Raw genomic sequence first — 23,239 nt, 5'->3', positions numbered from 1 at the left:
GATACATTTGAGGCATCAGAAACCTGAACAGTGTTGAACACGATCCAAATCAAATATTACAAAGACGAGGAGAGTAGGATACATTTCAGCCGGACATTAAAATTCATTATATAGTCTTTGTATTTAGAAAGGGAAGACAATCGACTTTATGACAAGATTTTGGGGGAAGAACACAGTAAAAGTGGAGAGGCCATTATAATCTAATAATAAATTGTCTGGGAGTAGGGATTATGGATCACGGGACAAGGAACTGAACAACAATTCTCTCAGAGATTATTTTTATGAATTTTTGGCTCTCAGAGTCAAGTGGTGTTAGAGGCACAATCATTATGGGGTTATATTGGGAGTTGGTAAGGCCTTGTAACTATTGGCGAGGTGATTTATCTCACATCGGTATCTAGGAGAGTCGACCTTACTCTTTCTGACAATTTCCACTTGGGCGGGGGCGCGAGGACTTTTAACACAACTGCGTACCATAACGCTTATGTACTTGGGGTCAGACATGCGGCCGGTTGGTCCTTCGTGGCAAGGGGGACATAAGATTTATGAAGTGGAAACAAGTTTACACATCGGACACGTGACCACCAGGGCATTGTTAATACTGGTGAAGACACATGGTGGACATGCCAGGGTTACTTCCTATCTGTCCAGAAGCACTGATGGAGATTAGGTTCAGGCTTAACGGGAGGCTCTTTTCCGCAAAACCTCCACTCTGCTTATTCCATCGAATATTCCTTCGCACAACATCGAGAAGCTTTCCCGACTAGAAGGGGAGCGAAGAGAACATGCCGGCAATAGTGTGGGGGAAGCTCCTACTTGAAAACATTACAGGGCATTGAAAACGGTCTCGTGGGAGCCACCCCTCACGCTCGGGGTGGAATCCTATTGGGAAAGATTGGAGTGGTTGAACTTGAAGGCTCTAGTGGGACGATGGCACCATTTGAGGATGAATGGTGAACAGATGAAACGCTTGGTGGAGACTTGCTGGTTCTCGGTGTTGAATATCATCCAAAGATCAACCATTTCTCCAACAGGTGGATCTGCTTCCATTACCTGAACACAAAGGACTCTGAACTCATTCTGGCATCTCCCTGGGTGAAGTGTAGAGGGCTTCTAGTGCTACAACGATGGAGAGTCGGTTTTGACCCTTTCAAGGAGACTTCGAGACGGAACCTGGTATGGGAAAAGTTGCCCGGTTTGCCACTGGAGCTTTGGAATGAGGCAATTATTAGGGATATAGCAAATCATATTGGCAAGATTTACTTCTGGGATTGGGAGAGCTTTGGACAATTGCACAAGAGAATGGCTTGGGTACTAGTCCAAATGGAATTTGGGAGGGGTTTGCTGGCGGATTTAGAAATCAGATGGGGAACTTCTACAATTAATATCTCCATTGATTACAGGGAGATACCCTTCCACTGTCTTATCTGTCATGAGACAGGTCATCTAAAACATGTTTCCCTCAAAGATTCACTGTGGGCGACTATCGCAGCTCGTTGTCACCAGCGACCAGGGAAGGGATGGGCATCGGGGTTTCTTCCCCAACACATCTGGCTCATTATTTGGACACGAGAAGAGGTAACCCTATACATCCGGAAAAAAAATGATCTACATTCAATTTTACATCCAGATTCTAAACACAATTTGTCACATGACAGTTCGGATAATACTTGTTTGGGTGGGGAATTTGTTCTTCCGGAACATGGATATGATTATGATCCCTTTGAATCCTGTAATCTGGATTTGCCATCATATGGGACAGCAGCTCGGCCTGGGGGGATTAATTTGGAACCCATCCCACCACATAAATTTGTACATATGTCCACCAAAGGACCTAATGCCGAAAAATCCATTGTGGATTCAATGTGTGTCCCTATCTCTCCGGATAAGGAACTGGAGGCACTATCACTATCCTTGTCCTACGGTCTGGAACCCCTTGAAATCAGAAGGTCCTTCTTCCAACCAGCGAAAGGGAAAGGTGTGGCAGCACATCATGGGACTTATTTAAGCAAGAAGAAGCGGGTCATTAAATACAAGAAAATCTCTAAGTGTAACCATTTTGCCCCCTTCCTTCTGGGATCGAATGATACTTTGGAGGATGGCTCATTGGTAGAATCTAAACAAAATTGTGGGATGTCTATGTATGGAGAATCCATCGATGTCTAGGTCGTTAATTAGAGGGGATACACCTGACACATAGGTTCCCCCATGATCATTATGTCAATGAATATCTGGGGCTTGGGTGTAGCCCATAAATTTCAGGCACTCAGGGGGTGTACAAACCCTCCATTATTTTTCTTTAGGAAACCATGTGGAAATGAGAGAGGTCATGGGATACTATGTTGTCTATCTATCTTGACTGGTTTGTTTGTGCGTCGGATGTAATTGGACACTCCGGTGGTCTGGGATAAATGTGGAACCCAAACCATTTTTCCTTCCTTGTTTATTGTATTAATGCAGGCATTCTCTTGACCAGACACCTGTCGGGATCCACACATAGAATCTGATTCATAAATCTCTATGCCCCGTACGTTGGTAGGTGAACATTTTAGGAGAATATTGCAACTTTCGGTATCCTGGGTTTACATTCTATCATTATGTCTGGGGACCTCAACTTTACTATGGGTAGATAGGAAATTTCGGGGACAAGAGCCATTGTGGACCCTCTATCAAAATTATTTTTGGATATGATGAACTCCTTTGCTCTGTGTGAAATGGTCCCGAAGTCCATTGCCTCGACATGGCGGAAGGACTGCACTGAGATGGAGGGAATTTCAAAGCAACTGGGTCGCTTTTTCATTAGTCAATCATTGGTTGGGCTATTTAAGGGGGTCAATTCAATGGTCATCCCATCGTTTTTGTTCGAACACCAACCGATCATTCTGTCATGGGAGGGTGGGAAAAAAAGGGGCACTTCACAATCAAATTTTACTCCACCTAGTTACTTAATGCAGATTTCAATTCCATGGCGAATGAAGTATGGAGGCGTCTGGTCATCCCTACAACTCGCAGACAAATGGGGAATATTTTTTGCAAAACTTCGGGCTTTAAAAAAGGAAGCATGAGTATGAATCAAAAAGAAAAAAGTGGATGAATTTAAGGCCCTCACAGATATTGACGTTTCTCTACAATACTACAATGAACCCATGGATCCATTATTTTTTTCCTGTCCATACAAGAGGAGTATCATTGAGGGAAAAAAATAGGATACTACTGGCACAGGAATCAAAAAGACGATTACAGAGTTGTGCACTGTGAGTGGCAGTCGGGGAAAAAAATACCAAATTATTTCACGTGTGTGCAAATAACAAAAGCCATAGGAACACAATAAGGGGCATCAGAAGTACAAATGGGCAACAGCTATTTGATCAAATCGATATAGACTAGGAGGCACACAGACATTTCAAAATCCAATATGAAGTAAGGGAATATAACTATGTTGCTTAACAAGAAATCATTGAACATATGCCCCTTATATTTAAATAGGAGGAGAATAAGATGTTGAGAAGATTGATCCAGAAAGAAGAGATAATGGAGGTTATTCAGGAAAGTGCAAAAGAGAAAATCCCTAGACCGAATAGTTGGGGAGTGGAATTGTTTCACCATTTCAAAGAACTGATGACACCTAATATTATTGCAGTTGCAGAAGAATCTCGAATTAATGGATACATTTTAGGGGCATTGAATGCTACGTTCATTACATTTATACCAAATAAGGATCACCCGACATCTTTATCAGACTATAGGCACATTTCTCTTTGTAATGCAATATATACGATTATTTCAAATTTGATTGCAACGAGGATCAAGAAGACACTATCCACTTACTCTCCCCCAAACAATTTGGATTTTGGATGGTAGACAAATACAGTATGCTATAGGCATAACACATGAATCTATGCATTCTTTGAAGGTTAGAAAAAGGATGGCAAGCATGATCAAGGTGGACTTCATTAAGGCATATGACTGTATTGACTAGGAGTTTTTGAGAATGGTATTGGACAAGGTGGGGAGTTCTACGAGTAACATAGGCTGGATTATGGCATGTATACAGACAACAAACTTTTCCATTATAATAAATGGATTCCCAACTGGTTTCTTTAGGGGTCACTGGGGACTCCGTCAAGGATATGCATTATCACCACTTTTATTTATACTAGTTATGGAGTGCCTGAGTAGCAAGTTGAGAGAGAAAAAAGACAGCGTAGAATTAAGGGAATGAAGATAACAAAGAACATACAGGTCACACATCTTATGTGTGTTGACGACATTCTCTTTGGAGGCATGAACGATAATGATGATTGGAGGATTATCCACCAGAATATCAGGGTATTTAGCGAGGCATCAGGCCTCTACATGAGTAATGACAAATCAATACTTATCACAGAAGACATGGAAGACCCTGTTGGGTCCCTATAATACTAGTGATTACCCCATTACTATTGTAGTTATACCCCTTATTTATATTGTTGTGCCCCTATTACCCCCATGTTGTTATTTCTGTGCCCCATGGAATCCCTCTATTGTTATTTTTGTGACTTTATATTATTATTGTTAGGTCGGCTGGATTATATTGTGACTCCTTAGACTCCTATATATAGAAAGGAGGTTTTGTCATTTGAATCATCCAAGAATTGTTCATTTATGTAATGTAAAGGAGGTTGCCCCCTCGAAGAGGCTGAATTCTAAGGCGTGGATCTATCTTTTCTATCTTTTCTTGAGCTGGTTTCATAACATTTGGTATCAGAGCTTTGGATTCTAGGGTTTTGCTGCTCCAAACAGGTCATCGTGGCATTTTCACTATAAGTTTTTTTTTTGTGACGTTTCAGAAGTCGCAAAAAAAACCCATTTGAGAAGAATTGACGTTGAACCTTGGGTCTGAATTTCAGAGCTTTTCGCGCGATATTTTCGGAGATATGATCTGAGGAAGTTGGTCTTTTTGCAGACTCCTGAATTATATTCAAAACAGGTGACCTGGGGAAAATCGTCATAACTTTCTCTCTGAGGATCGGATTGAAATTTCGTAAAAAGGTACAGAAAGAGGACGGACTGTAGTTTCTTGTATGGATGTTTCAGATCCAAAGGTCGAAACAGTAACTCATGGCACGTCGTACAAGTTCGCTCTACTGAACTAGTCTATAAGCAAGTCACTGCGGGAGATTTCACATAACTCTTCCTTGGAGAATCCAATTTGGGTCAGACTTGTGGCATTGGAAAGAGGACACAGAGGGCTACTACAGCTCACAAATTCAGAAGTAGATGATTGGAAAGTACAAAGATACATCAGAGGCAATATCGAGCTCCTACAAAGTGAAAAAAGGTGTGTAGATTTTCTTAAATTTTTGCTTAAGCTTGGTTTGAAAATTTATTTTGAAGGAATTCAAAGGGCATAGTAGAGCATTATTATCGGTAACTGATGCCCCGAGGAAAGAAAATGCAAACACCTAGTAAGGAACCTGAAAGCTCTAGCATGACTCATGAAGAAGAGAAAGAAATGCAACATGATATATCAAAATTACAAGACCAAGTGCAACAACCGTCCCTTGCACAAAAAGGAACAGAATCTAAGATGGATGGTTTAAAGAAAGATGTAGAAGCTAAGATGGATGGTTTAAAGAAAGGTGTAGAAGTTAAGATGAACTGTTTAAAGAAAGGCGTAGAAGCTAAGATGATTGACGTGGAAGCTAAGATGGATGATTTGAAGATAGATTTGAAGACAGACATGGACGAATTGAAGATAAATATGAATAAGTTGCTACAAGAAATAGTCCCTAAGGGTGAAAGGGTACTAAAGGAAACTCATGATGAGAACAAAAGAAATGTTAATCATGATTCCATAGACTCTAATGTTGGATCAAAGACTCACCATGTACCAAAAATCGATATGCGGAAATTTGATGGCAAGGATCCCGCCACATGGATATTACAGATGGAGCAATTCTTCGATCTCAATAATGTGCAAAACGCACAAAAGGTACGTATGGCAACTGTATATTTGGAACCAAATCAGTTTGTATAGTATTAATGACTTTGTTCTCGTAAACAATTTATCACTTGGGCAATTTTTACGGAAGAATTGATAGCACATTATGAAGATACAAAAAGCAACACTTTTTTTAGCCAATTAATAAGTCTCAAACAAAAGGGTTCAGTAATGGAGCACATTGAGGAGTTCCAAAAATTGAACATAAGGGTAAAAGATATTCCAGAGGAGCATAGGATTGATGTGTTCATAGGGTCTTTAAAGGATAATATCCAACATGATGTTCGCCTTTGGGAACCTGATTCATTAGAGAAGGCATTCATAGTTAGCAAGAAAAATGGAAAATGCACAGGATGCACCACTACCACACAACTAAAAAGATGGAAGTGTTGTTGCCCCTAGTCTTCCACAACCTATAAGGTACACAACAAAAAGAAAAAAAAGCAAAAGGGCTTTGTTACAGTTGTGATAGCAATACACTAAAGGTCATAAGGTGCTGAGAAGAAATACATATCTAGTAGATTGAATAAGAGGAAGAAGAAAAGGAGCAAGAAAGGTCAAAAGAAGAAGATATACTGCAGGAACAAAGCCTAGATGAAGAACAAATAAATCCAACCATATCTTGTAATGCATTGGCATGAATTACCACTCCTCAAACCATCAAGATAGAAGGACAAATCAAGAAGAAAAAGGTAATAGTGTTGATTGATTCAGGAAGCACCCACAATTTTATTCATTGTAGGGTAGCAAAAGAATTGAATTGCTTCCTATATCCAGCACCAGAGTGTCAAGTGATGATTGCAAATGGAGGAACAATAAATTGCTCTGGAAGGTGCCATAATATCAAGCTATCCATGGGAGAATATGTATTGGCTAGCCCAATGCTTGCCATTCCAATGGGAGGTGCTGATGTTGTACTAGGAGTCCAATGGCTACAATCCTTGGGTACAATAGCTTTTAATTTTCAAGAACTTTTCATCAAATTTTCTACGGAAGGAAAGGAAGTTGAATTAAGGGGTATTGTAGGGAAACCAAGAAAGATAATCAGCTCTAATGGTATGACAAAGCTTCTAAAAAAGGATCAAAGAGGTGTAATTGCACAATTATGTTCGCTAGATGTTTTCACATTGGAATCATCTATTTCTCCAGATCTCCAAAAAGTCCTGGACAATCATTCTAAGGTATTTGAGACTCCCAAAGGTCTCCCACCTATGCGTGATTATGATCATGCTATCCATCTGATTCCAGGAAGTGTTCCTCCAAACATCAGGCCGTACAGATATCCCTATGTCCAAAAAAGTGAAATTGAACGTATGGTTGCAGAAATGCTAGAGGCTGGTATAATTCAACCAAGTCAAAGTTCTTTCTCTGCTCCAGTAGTATTGGTGCACAAGAAGGATGGATCATGGCGCATGTGTCCGGATTATAGGGAGCTCAACAAGTGCACTATTAAAGATAAGTTCCCCATTCCTGTCATTGATGAATTACTGGATGAATTGCATGGATCAATTTACTTCACCAAGTTGGATCTTTGTTCGGGATATCATCAAATCAGAATGAAGATTGAAGACATTCCGAAAACGGCATTTAGAACTCATGAGGGTCATTATGAATTTTTGGTCATGCCTTTTGGCCTTACCAATGCACCTTCAACATTTCAAGGTTTGATGAATTCAATTTTCAAACCATTCCTTAGAAAATTTGTGTTAGTATTTTTTGATGATATACTAATCTACAACAAGTCTTGGAAGGATCATGTTGAACATGTTGACAAGGTGCTACAACTATTGGAGGAGAAACAATTGTATGCAAAAAGATCCAAATGTTTCTTTGGAGTCCAGGAGGTGGAATATTTGGGTCATATTGCATCCCATGAAGGAGTTAAGGTAGACCCTAGCAAAATTAAAGCCATTAAGGAATGGAAAATCCCCACATCCATAAAGCATCTGTGAGGATTTCTTGGGTTGACAGGGTATTATCGCAAATTTGTTAAGGATTATGGGAGAATAGCAGCACCTCTAACAACATTATTGAAGAAAGATGCATTTTCATGGACTCCGGAAGCAACAAAGGCCTTTGAACATCTTAAAGAGGCAATGTGCCAAGCACCGGTCTTAGCTACACTGGACTTCACAAAAACCTTTATTGTGGAATGTGATGCTTCAGGAAATGGAATTGGTGCTGTTCTAATGCAAGATGAAAGACCCATTGCTTTTGAAAGTCGTCCAATCAAGGGAAAGTTTTTAAGCAAAGCTATTTATGAGAAGGAAATGTTGGCAATACTCCATGCACTTAAGAAATGACGACCCTACCTAATGGGAAGACACTTCAAGGTAAAAACGGATCATGATAGCCTTAAATACTTTTTAGAACAAAGATTATCCTCTGAAGAGCAACAAAAGTTGGTCACAAAGATGTTGGGTTATGACTTTGAAATCATCTACAAAAAAGGGAAGCAAAATGTGGTGGCAGATGCACTCTCAAGAAAGGATGAGGATGTGGAAGCATTGGTGTGCGCCATTTCTATTATCCAACCAGATTGGATAAACGAAGCAAGGGAGGAGAATGATGAAGAAGTGTGGGCACTTATTCAAAAGCTACAACAAGATGCCAGTACGTCTGATACATTTAGCTGGAAAAATGATTCGTTATGGTACAAAGATCGCTTATACCTCTGTAAGAATTCCCAGCTAAAACAAAAGATTCTTATGGAATTGCACACTTCTCCCTTAGGAGGGCACTCAAGATTTTTAAAAACTTACCACAGGGTTAAGAAGGAATTTTTTTGGGATGGCCTTAAATCAGATATTCAAAAGTTTGTGGCGGAATGTTTGGTTTGCCAACAAAATAAAGTTGAAACAATTAAGACACCGGGTCTATTACAACCTTTATCCATTCCAAGCCAACGTTGGGAGGAGGTTTCAATGGATTTTATCACAGGTTTACCCAAGTCTGAGGGAAAGAGTGTAATCATGGTGGTAGTTGACAGACTTACCAAGTATGCACACTTTTGTGCATTATCACATCCATTTAAAGCCAGTACAGTTTCTACTGCATTTATGGAAACAATTCAAAAGCTACATGGAAACCCAAAGATTATTGTAAGTGACAGAGATCCCATTTTCACTGGAAATTTTTGGACAGAATTATTTTCTTGTCTTGGTACTCAGTTAGCTCATAGCTCATCTTATCATCCTCAATCTGATGGGCAAACTGAGATAGTAAACAAATGTTTGGAAGGATATCTTCGTTGCTTTGTATCTGATAAACAGACACAATGGGTCAAATGGTTGCCTCTGGCTGAATGGTGGTATAACACTTCCTTCCATACAGTAACAAAAATGACCCCATTTATGGCACTTTATGGGTATCAACCACCATCCATCACATCATATTTAAGAGAAAATTCTAAGGTTCAGGCAGTGGAACATCACATCAAACATCAACAAGTCCTCCAACTCTTAAAGGATAACCTCGTGTTGGCACAAAATAGAATGAAACAACAGGCAGATCAACATCGCAGTGAAAGAAGTTTTGATGTAGGTGATTGGGTATTCCTACGGCTACAACCATACAAGCAAATGTCCCTAAAGCAAGCTAAGAAGGATAATAAATTATCACCAAAGTATTATGGTCCGTACAAGGTGTTGCAAAAGATTGGTACTATGGCATACAAATTGGAGCTTCCTGCAGCTTTTCGATTGCACCCAGTTTTCCATGTTTCATGTTTAAATAAGGTTATAAGCGACAAGCTCCCAGTTCAAACAATATTGCCAGAACTTGACGAGGAAGGAAAAATTATATTGGAACCGGAAGCAGTCACAGGAACAAGAACTCGACAGCTACGAAATTGATCAATTTCAGAGTATATTATCAAGTGGAAGAACTTATCTGCTGAAGATTTCACATGGGAGGATGAGAATTTTATGCAGAAGTATCCAAAATTACTCAAGCGTTGAGGACAACACTTTTTTGAAGGAGAGGGGCATGTTGGGTCCCTATAATACTAGTGATTACCCCATTACTATTGTAGTTATACCCCTTATTTATATTGTTGTGCCCCTATTACCCCCATGTTGTTATTTCTGTGCCCCATGGAATCCCTCTATTGTTATTTTTGTGGCTTTATATTATTATTGTTAGGTCGGCTGGATTATATTGTGACTCCTTAGACTCCTATATATAGAAAGGAGGTTTTGTCATTTGAATCATCCAAAAATTGTTCATTTATGTAATGTAAAGGAGGTTTCCCCCTCGAAGAGGCTGAATTCTAAGGCGTGGATCTATCTTTTCTATCTTTTCTTGAGCTGGTTTCATAACAGACCCACGGTGTAGGGAGATTTGTAACTTATTTGGGATTTCTATTACTAATTTGGAGGAGGGCATCAAATAACTGGGATTCCAATTAAAGGCAAATAAATACTACATCAAAGATTGGGAATGGCTACTGGACAGATTTAACAGAAAAATTACTGGGTGGGCACATAAATGGCTTTCCATAGGTGGTCGTTTGACACTACTCAGATCTGTCCTTCAAAACATCTCGGTGTTCTGGATGCATTAGTTTATGCTGCCAATGGAGATTTCTCATAAGATTGATGAGATTATGGCGAGATTCGTCTGGTTAGGTATTGAGTTGAAAAGGAAGATACACCTGGTAAGATGGAAGTCCATAGCTAGACTGATTGCAGTGGGGGGGTGGCGTATTCTGAACACTCACAATTTTAATGGTGCCTTAATCATAAATTTTTTATGGAGGGCTACAAATGATAATGTTATATGGGGTCAAATTATTAGAGAAAAATATATGAAGGGACAAACCCTCTCTATATGGTCCAGGGTGGGAACAATAAGGTCATCAGAAGCATCATATATCTGGAGGAGCGTGTTGAGAAATTTCCATTGGATGTTGGGGTTTATGTAATGGGAACTCGAGGATGGAAGACAGGCGGAGGTTGGACTGGATGCTTTGAAGGGCTTTGTTGGCAATCACTCCCTTTCAGATTCCCTCCTTAACACACTCCATGACAAGGGAATCTTTAATTATGCACATATCACTGATAGGAACAATGGGTTCACCTCCCAACTGTCTTGGCTGAGGGCTACTGACATTGGTTTGATTGATAACTTGGCTATTGAGTGGGAATATTTTCTCACAAATTTGTATGACTCAGGTGCTTGCATTGGCGAAGGTGAAGACAATATGCAGTGGGAAGGACCAACAAAAAATAGATATCCAAAATTCAATGATATATATAATAATCTTCCATTGGCAGAAAAAAACATTTAAATTCAATTCATGGTTCAAGGCCGCATGGAGGTGGGAGATACCAAAGAAACTTATTTGTTTTGGGTGGTTGGCCATACACAAAAGAGTGCTTACTTGGGATAAATTACAAGGCAAATGCTTTCAAGGCCCGGGTATATGCTCCATGTGCAGGATGCAGGATGAGGAGGCAGACCATCTATTCATTGGATGTTCATTTGCCAGGGAGGTGTGGACAGGGGTGATGGATTTACTTAAGTTAGATTGCTTGGGTACACTACATACACTGGAAAATTAATTCATCACATGATCCAAGGACATGCTTGAGCATCACACTCTCCCCTTCTACGTCATCTGGACCATATGGCATAGTCATAATGCTTGGTTGTTTGAACATAAGAGACTGATGGTTTCAGAGGTGGTACTGAAGACCATCACATATTTCTCTGAGATTGGACCCAAGAAGACAGTGGTAAAAACAAGGAAGATAATATATAAGAACATTAAGGGGATATACCCCAGAGGATATTTTGATGGGGCTAGCCAAAAGAGAATATGTGGATGTGGGGTTTTCATTATTCTTAGGGTCGGGGCGATTCTACGATTTCTGGTGGAAGGGAGGTTGGGGGACAAATAGTATAGCTGAGATCATTGCGCTCTGGGGTGTCCTCAACTTTGGAAAATGGCTAGGATTGGAAAAAATATTCGTTCATGGAGATGCAAAGAGTATAATTGATTGGTTCAAAGAATACACTCTTTTTAGTCCACATATTTGTCCACTGGGTGAGCCGCATTAGAATCCTGCATCCACCTTTAAGGGCATTACATACACACATATCTACAAAGAACAGAACCAGGTATTTGATTTGCTTTAAAAGAGGGGCATTGACCTAGAGACAGGTATGTATCATTTCACATCATATGTGCAAGAAAGACTCATGAATGTTGGGTGTATCAACACCAATTAGGGAATTCATTCCAGATTTTTGATGAAAAATGTTGTTCCTTCCTAGGCTGGTAAAACCTTTTTGTTGATAAACATGAGCCAGTAAGGAAAAATTATTTCTATTTTGTAACTATGAATAAGTAGAATATAGTAGCACTCTCACAGATAAGATAGGGAATCTATGCATACTGAGGCATTGGTATGGAAATCTAGTGACAAATTTTGTATAAGAAATATGGTAAAATACTCACTGTTACAGACAAGAATCCAAGAGAAAATGTATGGAAATATACAAAGAATGTACTCTCTTTTTATTAATGAAAAGAAAGATTTTTGTTCATTTTTGAAAAAAAATATAAACATCATCAATGCATGCACTGCATATAATCGCATGATATGTGAGATGAAATGCCCAAGGAATCCAAGCAAGAGATCGCAGAAGTGATTCAACCACGGATGGGCGACATCCAATATTCTACTCGATCTGGTTGCCACTTCTGCGGCGTGGACCCAATTCAAAAAATCAAAGTAGGACAAGTCAAAGTTGTAATGCAATCCCTTGGTGAATCTCAATGGGGATAACATGGCCTCGATTTTCTGCATAGATACAACAAATATGTATATTAAATCTCATGTTGCCATCTTGCATGCAAATTCTATCCTTTCCAAGCATAAATGAATATGACTTGCTAGTGCAAGTAAGCATTTATCTCAAACATTCATGACATCCCTCAAAACCATCCAAATGTACTTTAGAAAAAGGTTAAACTTTTCATAACTTTGGTAACCCTGAACAACATGTATATTCCTCTTGGTATTGAAGTTCAATTTAAACAAATGTATGAGCATAATTTGGCTTTGTCCTGTGTAAATGGAGTATTGTCACAGTCACACTGGCACAATTTAAATCACCTCAGCGTAAAATTAATGGTTTTTTTTAATCAAATCAAATTATGCACCATATGTGAATCCACTTGGGATAAAAGAATACTCGTCACTCACTCACTTTCTCACACACACAACTTATAACTTAAATATCATATATATTGGCACATAAACGCTAAAACATGAATAATTTTACCACTTGGACAATATAGTATATAAATGTACATTCCAAATCAAGGTGCCTTTCATAGAATTCTTTGCCCTTCATTCCAAGTTTTAGAATAATTTTACCACTGGGACAATATAGTATATAAATGTACATTCCAAATCAAGGTGCCTTTCATAGAATTCTTTGCCCTTCATTCCAAGTTTTAGAATAATTTTACCACTTGGACAATATAGTATATAAATGTACATTCCAAATCAAGGTGCCTTTCATAGAATTCTTTGCCCTTCATTCCAAGTTTTAGAATTACAACACCATGCACGCCCATTCAATTCAACCATGTCATATTATATCTCTGAAAGAGCAATGTTTAGTTCAACCCCTCTAGCACATTTGCACACTTCCTAGACTTATATCTGATATATAGGAACACAACAATAGATACATTTTCTTTAATTATCATGCCCTAAATTACCACAATGTTGACTTCGTAAAATATTCCACTACAATAATACCAATTATTGTGAACGATGAAAAAAATTATAGGTATAACTCTCTATGACAAAAAATTGCTTGGAACAATTTTCAAGCTGAAATATGATTTTTCAAAACAAACTTACTATAAACGAAAAGGTCACGAATGCTAGATAGGAAAAATACAAGAAAAATGGTGGAAGCGAGATGTAGCAAGACAATAGTATGATTGCAAAATTTCTTCACTAAGCAGAGACTTACAATCAATGGCCATCTCTTTAAACGCAATGAATTTTGTCCTTGATTGACACCTAACAATTGAAAAAGTGTGGAGTATTACATAGTATTTTAACTGAGAAACAAAATTAAAAAAAAAATATATATATATATATATCTATATCTATATATATATATATATATATATATACTTCACTCATTTCGACATTATAAATGGCACATTTAACTAGTTCCTAACTAAAGATAAATTATCAAACCTGGGCTCAACAAATTTGGTTTTGAAATCCTAGCTCTGGGGACTCCAAACAATGAAAGGTAAGATGCAGTTGATATTTCATTAAGAACTGCACTCATGTCACTCTTGTTATCCTGTAGCATCATATAACTTTTTGAAGTTTAAAATTTTTGTTACAAAATAAATGTCACTCTTGTTATCCTATAGAATCATATACCTTTTTGAAGTTTAAATTTTTTGTTACAAAACCAACGTTTTACAAAATAAATAGCAAAAGTATATGCAGTTGACACCTTGATCAATTGTGACATAAGAGGGAGTTGTCAGTTAAGAACTTGTACCTGATGCAAAACTGTTGAAATGTTGCCAATTGTATTGTGTAAAACTTGTTGGTATGTAGAATATGGGATCATGAGAAAAGTTGAACCACTTTTTCTTGCAAATCTCACTGATAATTCTCCTCAAGGTGTAGGAGGCATAATGTTGAAAGAAGGTAAAGGCCCAAATACGACAAATTATAAGAAATGCTTGCACGTGCAAACACATAGATGTAGAGAGAGAGAAAACTTGTGTTGATCTAAGTCACCTGACACGGAGACACTGGACATAAATGGCACGAGGATTTGAGTGTCGAACACGGACACGTTGACCCCCCGGAATAGGACACATTATATATATATATATATATATATCTATATATATATATATATTAAAAATCGGATATTTCTTGCACAAATTCTCATTCAAGATACAAATTCATTGATTCAAACACAAATCTTCATCTAGATGTAAGTTTTACATTGTACAAATTAACATTATGCATACAAATACAATTGTGACATAAACGACAATACATATTCAATGTTCATCAATGCTCCAATAGGAGAAAGACAAGACACTGTAGTTTTCTCATTAAGTCATCAAAATCAAAATGTATCACATAGGTAGTAGCAATGCCAATGGAAAATAGAAATAGCAAATACAAAACAACTACAAGCCTCAAGGCAGTAGGTAGCTCATGAGTCATCAATCCTCATCAAAAAAATAAACATCATTGTACTCCTCATCATGATCACCACTTCTCTCATCTGCTGCATCCTCCTCCTTTGTATCCAATGTCATCTTTGCATCTGTTGGTGTGGAGGATAACCCCTCTACAGTATCACCATCATCAAAAGTGATCGGCTCTAACATGGGCTCATTAAAATCCAAGTTGGCCAATGCCAACTCAACATTATTTTCCAAACCCGTATCATCAGGAAAGACATATCACATTTTTGTCTTTCCCTTCAACCGCTCATCCCTCTACTTGTAAATAAGGCAAAGGTTGGTGTGAAAATACACCATTGTCTCTATCTTGGACTACTCAAGCCTGCTCTTCTTGAAACTATACAAATTCCCATATGTGCTCCAATTTATCTTGCAACAAGAGGGTGAAGTCACCTGAGAAAGGAGTCTCATGGCTAACTGTTGTAGAGGAGGGCTTGTTGCTCCATGAGTTGCCCACCGAGAATAGGGCTTCTTAGCCCCCCTGTTTCGAATCACATCATATCTTGCAAATTGACCAGTGCCAGTGGAAAACTCTGCAAAGGCATCCTCCACCTCATCAAGGGATGCTTTATCCTGAAAAATCTGCCTCAATGCATCTTTCCTCCCCTGTGAAATTTCCCCATCCATGTGAGGAGGGAATCTATGGGACGATCAACCATTTAGCCACTCATGGTTGTAGTATTTTGGGTTCAATGAGTGAGCCAAACAATGTAAAGGTGTGCAATTCTTGTCCCATCTGCTAACAAGAATATCCTGTATGGTGGTGAAGAAGGCCTTTGATGATGCCTCATACTCAGGGAACTCACTCTATAAAATAATGATCCTCACAAACTCAAACATGGAATCACATCCCTCATAAACCTCTCCTAAGATGGATCGGTCTATATATGCAAATCAAAGAAAATAAATGATAGGGTCCATGATATGAATAAGTAGATCTACCCTCTCCCACCAAGCATCATCTAAAATTGTGTCCTTTACTCTTTTTGAGGTTGCTTGATCTGTATTTCTTCAAAAATAGCAAAACTCTGAAATAACCATGGCCCTAAGAGCGGTCTTGACCTCCCCCAACCTCTTCAACATGATGAAAGAAGAGGAAAACCGTCTATCCACAATCTTCAACAATGATAGATTGGTGTACTCCTTATAGATAGTGAGGCCATTTGTATGATTTTGTACAAAGTTGTGGATATGTCATGCATCCTCAATAATGGTTCCAATCCAAAGCATATCAGAAGCAATGGATTTAAGTGTTAAATTCAAAGAATGGACAATGCAAAATATGTCCACAATGCTTATGGATATTTAGCTTCCAAAATCATGCCAGTAGCCTTGCAAATAGGTGCATTATCTGTAATGATTTGCACTCAAGAATTAACACCTACATATTCAATAACTTTAATAAACAACTCACACATATATTGTGCATCATTGTATTGTCCAAGTGAATCCACTGATTTCAAGAAAACTGGACCATTCATGGAAGACACCATGAAGTTGATGAGTGGGTGTTGTGTTGGATTTGTCCATCCATCAGAAACAATGCTAACCCCAAATGTTGGCCATGTTGATTTAATAGGCTCAAGCATTTTGTCCACCTCTTTCTTTGCCTTCGTCAACAATGTGGTTCTAAGCTTCTCTGACCCAAGAGGCACATACCCTGATGGAGGCCCTTGAGGTAGAGCTCAGAATATCTCAATAAATAAAGGTGAGAAAAATTAAAGGATATGAAGTTCTAATAGAAAAAAAATGCAATGGTGAGATCAAGCTATTCTCGTTTCTCTTTCGGAAAAGTCTTGTCCATTGGACCAAATGCCATTGAATTTATTTTTGCTGCTTGTCCCCCACTAGAACTCTGAAATGTAAATTTTTTGTTGCTTTTACTCAAGAATGGAAGGGGGTCTTCATTCTTGTTCTTTTAAGATGTTGCAACCACCTTTGACATACCAACGTTGGCCTCTTTTTCGATTTCCTTCCTCTTAGCTAAAGACACGTGTACATGTTGCAATTCCACAACTTGGTAAAGCCAACAAATGATTTTTCACATGGTAATATGAGCTCATGAAATGATTTTTGCAATGGTTTCATTTCCAAACAACATTACCTCCTTTCATCTAGCTTCTTGGCCCTTGCTCTCTTGTGACATTTCCATAAGGGATATTTGTTATCTTGACACTGTTGTATTCCCTCAACATTTGAAGCTGATGTTGCAGCCCCACTTGCAATAGAGGAAACACTTGCAGACCCTGATGAAATTGGAAGACGATGGGCATCGCCAATGGGGAAATTCTTCCTCTTCCTTTGCCCCTTCCCTGCTGCCCTTGATTGAGCCATGAATGTTGTAAAAAAAAATGCACAAATTTGTAAAACAAATGCACATGCAAACTGTTGTATTAAAAATGCAAAAAAATAGAGATAAAATGCACTTACTTGTTGCTTGAATTGCCTCCAAAATGCTCCCACACCCTTTTCTCTTCGCTCTCACACACCCACAACAAGAGAGAATGACTTTGGTGAAAGTTAAAATGGGCCAAATCAATGTTGCACGAAGCGGGAGCGCGAAGCGGAAGCGCGGAAGCGTCATTTTCCAAAAATCTACGAAGCGAAGCGTCCGCGGAAGCGTCTGCTATATATATATATATATATATATTTTATATTTTTTTGCATTTATACTCAAAACAAACATCCCAAATACCAAATTAATTGTAGAAGACATGAAAACATGCATATTTTTGCATAAATCAAGATAGATATGGCATCCATGATTCCATTGTAGTTACTAGTATGTACAACAATCATCTATATTCTAGCTATTACAAACATACATCAAATTTTTAAGCATATTATAAAACATAAAACATTTAAGCATATTATAAAACATAAAACATAGAGCATATTATGATTTATCTAGCAAGTGAGCAACTGTCAACATATACAAATATATTCCTAATATATACACATTCTTTTTTTTCATAAATTATTATAACAAATATATTCTATAACTTTAATTTTTTTCAGCATTTTAAAAAGCTTAAAATAAAATGGTTCATAATTTGTTATATATTTTATTTGTTTAATAGCATTTTATTCATAATTTATACACATTCTTTTTTCTCATAAATTATTAACAAATATATTTTATAACTTTAATTTTTTTCAACATTTTAAAAAGCTTAAAATTTAGAAAAAATAACCGAAACAAAAAAACGTGATGATTCTGAAACCAATCTCAAACGCAATCTCGATGGACATACTCAAAGGTCTCCTCATCGCAAAGTGATCCCAGAGGACTTCACTCTGTTCGAGACAACATCTAGTTGGTTATTCGTACTGTGCAAAAATGGATATCACAACTACGAGATATTTTATTTTCTTAACGTGATGAGATATTTTATTTTCTTAAGGTGAAAAAGTGGTACGTGGTTCAACCAAGATAGCGTCAGAGAAGATGCCAGAAAGTAAAAGCGAGCTAGATCTTTGTTGTTGTGAAATTTTGAAAAGTTAAATCGTAATCGTAGAGTCGTGCAAGAGGTCGAATGTGACAATCGCTGAACAAGATAGATGGAAAAAGGTAATTGCAGGTTACTATTTGTTGCAGAGAAATTTTGCATGTGACAACCAAACATATGTCACCAACCAGCAAAAGGAAAAACATTGCAGTGAACAGAATGAGCCACAATAGTCTTTATACGATCACAAAGATACTACAGGGTTACTATGTGTTGCAGAGAGAAAATAACGATGTGACAAAAACCCGGAATCGCTCAAAAAATGCGGAATCGCGCTTCGGGAAAAATGGAATCGCGCTTCCTTTGGCGCTTCCGGAACGCTTCCGTACGGGACGCGATTCCGGCCTAGGATCCGCGGGGGGGGGGGGGGGGGGGGGGGGGGCGCTTCCTGCAACACTGGGCCAAATCACACTTTTATAGTCACGTGGAGGGAAAAAACTCATGACACATGTCCTGGAATCGGGACACGATTGTGTCCCATTAGGACATCATTGGACACGATTTGTAGGACACGTGTCCCACCGAATTGTGTCTTATTCGTCCGATTCGGGACGCGTGGAGCCTAGTCAACGAATTTGGTTTCTTAGTTGTTGATATATGCTTAACAAAAATGAAAGTTAAAAAATACCAAAAGGGCTGCTGCCCATGGGGAGGTACTGACATTGGCATGGATGTCTAGTTTGTGTCCAATAGCTGGTCTAGATTATCTCCAAACCTTTGCTGAAAACTAACACATAAAATCTAATTTTGGAGAAATACCATCAGCGATAACAAAGACAAACCAAGGTGTGCTGGCAAAACAAGATGTACACTTTTCATAGATTTATGTCTCCACAAAAAAAACCAGAAAAATGCAACACCATCTGGGGCTCATTCACTACCCAGGTACCTTCATGGATGCATCATCCATGGGTTCTCGTTGATGTGGGACCTTTAGAGGTTCCTCATACTTTCATGGATGCATCATTCATGGGATCTCGTTGATGTGGGAGCTTTAGAGGTTCCTCGTATAACTTTGTTGTCATGGCATTTGCAGCCCCTTGGTTCTAACTTATTAGGGAATTATTACTCGCCAACCCATTGGAAGTGCCATTAAAAAGATGGCCCCCATTTATACATTGTTGTTGTTGCTATGCATGCCTCTGTAGCATTTGAAGTTGTTGTTGCATCTGCAATTGATGATGTTGTCGATGGTGTTGTTGTTGCTCCCACTCTCGTTCTTTCTGAAGTTGTGTCTGTCATTACATATCATAGATATGTATTACATACAAAATCAGCCTTGCAAACTATATATACTCTAAGTTATATTATTTCAACATGTTCAACTTCAATCCCAAGTTCAACCTTTCTTCACAATCATATTTTGTAATGGAAGTGTTCTTGGAACTCTGACAATACGTTTATAACAATTGATGCCCTTGGAACAAAATCTCAAATGAAATATCCCAAATTAGCCTCCAAGACAGGAAGCTATGTTGACTAGTGATAGTCCATAGAGCATTGTAACTTACATCTATGTATGTGGTAGCCACTTCTGACTGCTTATCATTAGTCATGGCAATGACTATATCCCAAAATATTGACCACCACTCAAATAAAAAATCCTCCTGGAGCATCTATGGCTGAAAAATATACACAATAGACTTCCAAAATCACATAGTTGAAGACAGACCTACAGTTAGAATCCAGTCCTATATTATAGTGAGTTCACATAAAACAATTATCATATGAAAACAAGCTTGTAATTCATATAAAACAGGTCAATTTGAGCATTGTTACCGATTTAGTTAATCATAGAAAACTGTGAGAATCCACCCTAAACTAACAATGGAATAGTTAAAATGCATAAGCAAGGAAAATGGAAAATGTCAACTGATCATACACTTATCGTGCCAATTGGTTTAGGGGAAGCTTTCCCTTCTGTCCGAAAAGCCTCTGTAGACACCTGCAAGTACCCCTTTACAAGGTAGTCGTAAACGTAGATATCCAACCTACAATCACAACAAAAAGTCAGCTAATGAGAATATGAATTGCAATAGCACTAATAAATCTCACTGATGATTCTCATATATCAAATATAACATGGGGAATATTCTACTTACATTTTATTAGTTTCCCAATTGTGTGATCTGATTATGGAATTTAAAATGTTTAACTTGCAACCTTAATAAGTGATAGGCTACCCTTTATAGGGTATACAACAAGCCACCCTATCTCAAAATGCTTTCTCCAAAAAGCATGGCTGAAATTATAACTGCCTCGACCCAAGAACATAACATCTTATGAGGGACATGAATTTAACTTTGTCTGGAAGATCCAATTTGCAATAAATAGGGATTTCACCATTCAACTGTCGCATGTGACAACTAAAATCAGTTACTGTCATTATGAGCATATACACTATTTTATGTTCATAGAACATGAGAAATGATGTAGTTATCATTATGATTTTCTCTCGACAAGGTTTCTTGTAGCAAAATATGCCATTCACAGCGACTTGCTTTGGTTGCTGACAAGGTGACTTTTGGTGTTTGAAATTTGATACCATGGTATATTCCAAACATGACTAGGATTAAACCATTCAAGAAGTGGCAGCATGTATTACACAGAAAAGGGGATAATTGTGTTCATATGTATAATATCACTTATAGTTAATATTATAATAATAGTCAAGTTGTATATGGGCATTGCCTAAACTTGGAAATAACACTTACATTAGTATATTGGCAGATTTGGTTTGTTGGTTGTTGGAATTTGTTGAGAGATTTTCTCAACAATATTCTCCTATCTTAGAATCTATTGGATCTCATATGCACTATATATTTTTGATATATTTTGATTTCAAAGAGATAACACATTGTTTTATGTGTAATTTGTGCACCATGTCTGCGTCTCAAATTTCTTATTTTGGTATAAAAGTTTGTTCTAGCTTAATTCCCTTATGGGAAGGCCAAGAATATCTGCAAGGCATAAGAGCTAATCATCTCTACATATGTAGAATTAGAGTAGTATCATGTTTGTTTTGTGTTATGCACATGACGTGTGGGATTTTCTGAAAAATATTGTTGCGTGTAAAGAAGCACACCAATTATGTGCATTTGTCGTTGTTGGAAAAGTTTGACAGCAGAGAAGGTTCTAATGATATTTATGTGCAGTTTTTGGCTCACTTACGGACCAGAGAGAGAGCCGATGTGCTTGTGGTGGGTCACGGTGAACATCATCAATTGCATTTTTATTTTTATTTTTAATACTATCAAGGAGTCGGTTGGCCTGACTATTGCTTGATTGGAGAGTTGCAACCTGGTGCTGGAGATTCATTGTATGGACAAAGATTTCCCATGGACAAACTATTGAGATCCATTGAAATCCATGGACTAGTGTGTGGAGCTACAATGCCATTGTTTCATAGTTTTTTTTTAAGCCGCCTGCAACAAGTTTACTCTGACAACATAGCATCTTCATAGGATTTCAACATCTGCTTCGTCTAACTCCTTCATCTGGAAATCAAAAGGATTTGCAGAGAGTGTTCTCACATCCCTGCAGATTGAAGACTCTGCCTCGCCCGACTCTGCTTTCTGTCATGTTGTGTCTTCCGAAACTAGCCTCCGAAACTCGAGTGTTTTTTTTAGTAGAAAAAAATGCTACTTCTTCGTATTAATATATATATTAAAAAGTAGTACAATTTCATGTTTCTCTTCCAACTTCTTATGAAACTTCTTACTTCAACCTATTTGATATATGTCTATTTTCCCTTTATGACTATTATATTACATTTTCCTTGTTATAAAACTTCTCAAAAAACCAAAAAACAACAAAAAAAAAAAAAACAGTCCTCATGCTTCGACATAAATTTTTCAATGCTTCTAGATATCCCAGATTTCTCCCTTTTGCTTCTATGAGTAGTTTATACTACCAGCATTGATCAAGTGTCCCTATTCATAAGAAGAAAAGTAAAATTTACCTGCTGGTTTCACCATCCCTCTCTTTGACAACAGATCAACTATCCAATTTTGTTTTCAAGTTTCGTTTAAGGAGGAAGATCGACCGAGACCAGCCCCATTTGAAAGATAATTCGTGCAATTTCAAGATGAGCTCGGTAGTGAATCTAATCAATCGCCTCAGTATGACAGTGTGCCGAGATATCCTATTAGTGGAAAAATTATGATGTTCGCCATAGTATATCTCTTTTTCTTGTGGGGTTAATCGTCTCTTTTGTTGTACCTTTATGCGAGATGGATTTGGAGACACTCTGCTAGGTTTTCCAGGCGGAATCGACACAGATCAGGTTCAGGCATTGTCAAATTCGTTTCTTAGTGTTAGAGATTGATTAAGTTGGAGCTTTCTCCTACCATTTTTGATGGCCCTGGTGCATTGACATAGACTATAACTGCAAATTCTCCTCCCAATGTAATTGTTCCTCCTCCAAGTTACTACATCGGCTTCACAGTGAATAAAGGTGTTCCTAGCATTGTTGTTGGGATCAGCTGG

The 23,239-nt window shown here is 38.0% G+C and overlaps 1 long non-coding RNA gene across 1 annotated transcript; it reads left to right on the top strand.

The window, feature by feature from the left end:
* Window positions 1–329: 329 nt before the first annotated feature.
* On the top strand, window positions 330–22,451 carry LOC149238851 (uncharacterized). The gene is made up of 2 exons (XR_016246402.1): window positions 330–1,578; window positions 21,907–22,451. It is a non-coding gene; the product is annotated as an uncharacterized LOC149238851 (long non-coding RNA).
* Window positions 22,452–23,239: the final 788 nt, after the last annotated feature.

The sequence above is a fragment of the Pinus tabuliformis genome, chromosome 8 (genome assembly GCF_031772625.1).
Source record: "Pinus tabuliformis cultivar Carrire ecotype Pingquan chromosome 8, CPIR1, whole genome shotgun sequence".
In the NCBI taxonomy this organism is placed as follows: Eukaryota; Viridiplantae; Streptophyta; class Pinopsida; order Pinales; family Pinaceae; genus Pinus; species Pinus tabuliformis.
The sequence above is the reverse complement of the archived record's forward strand: the minus strand, read 5'-3'. Positions and strand labels throughout refer to the sequence as shown.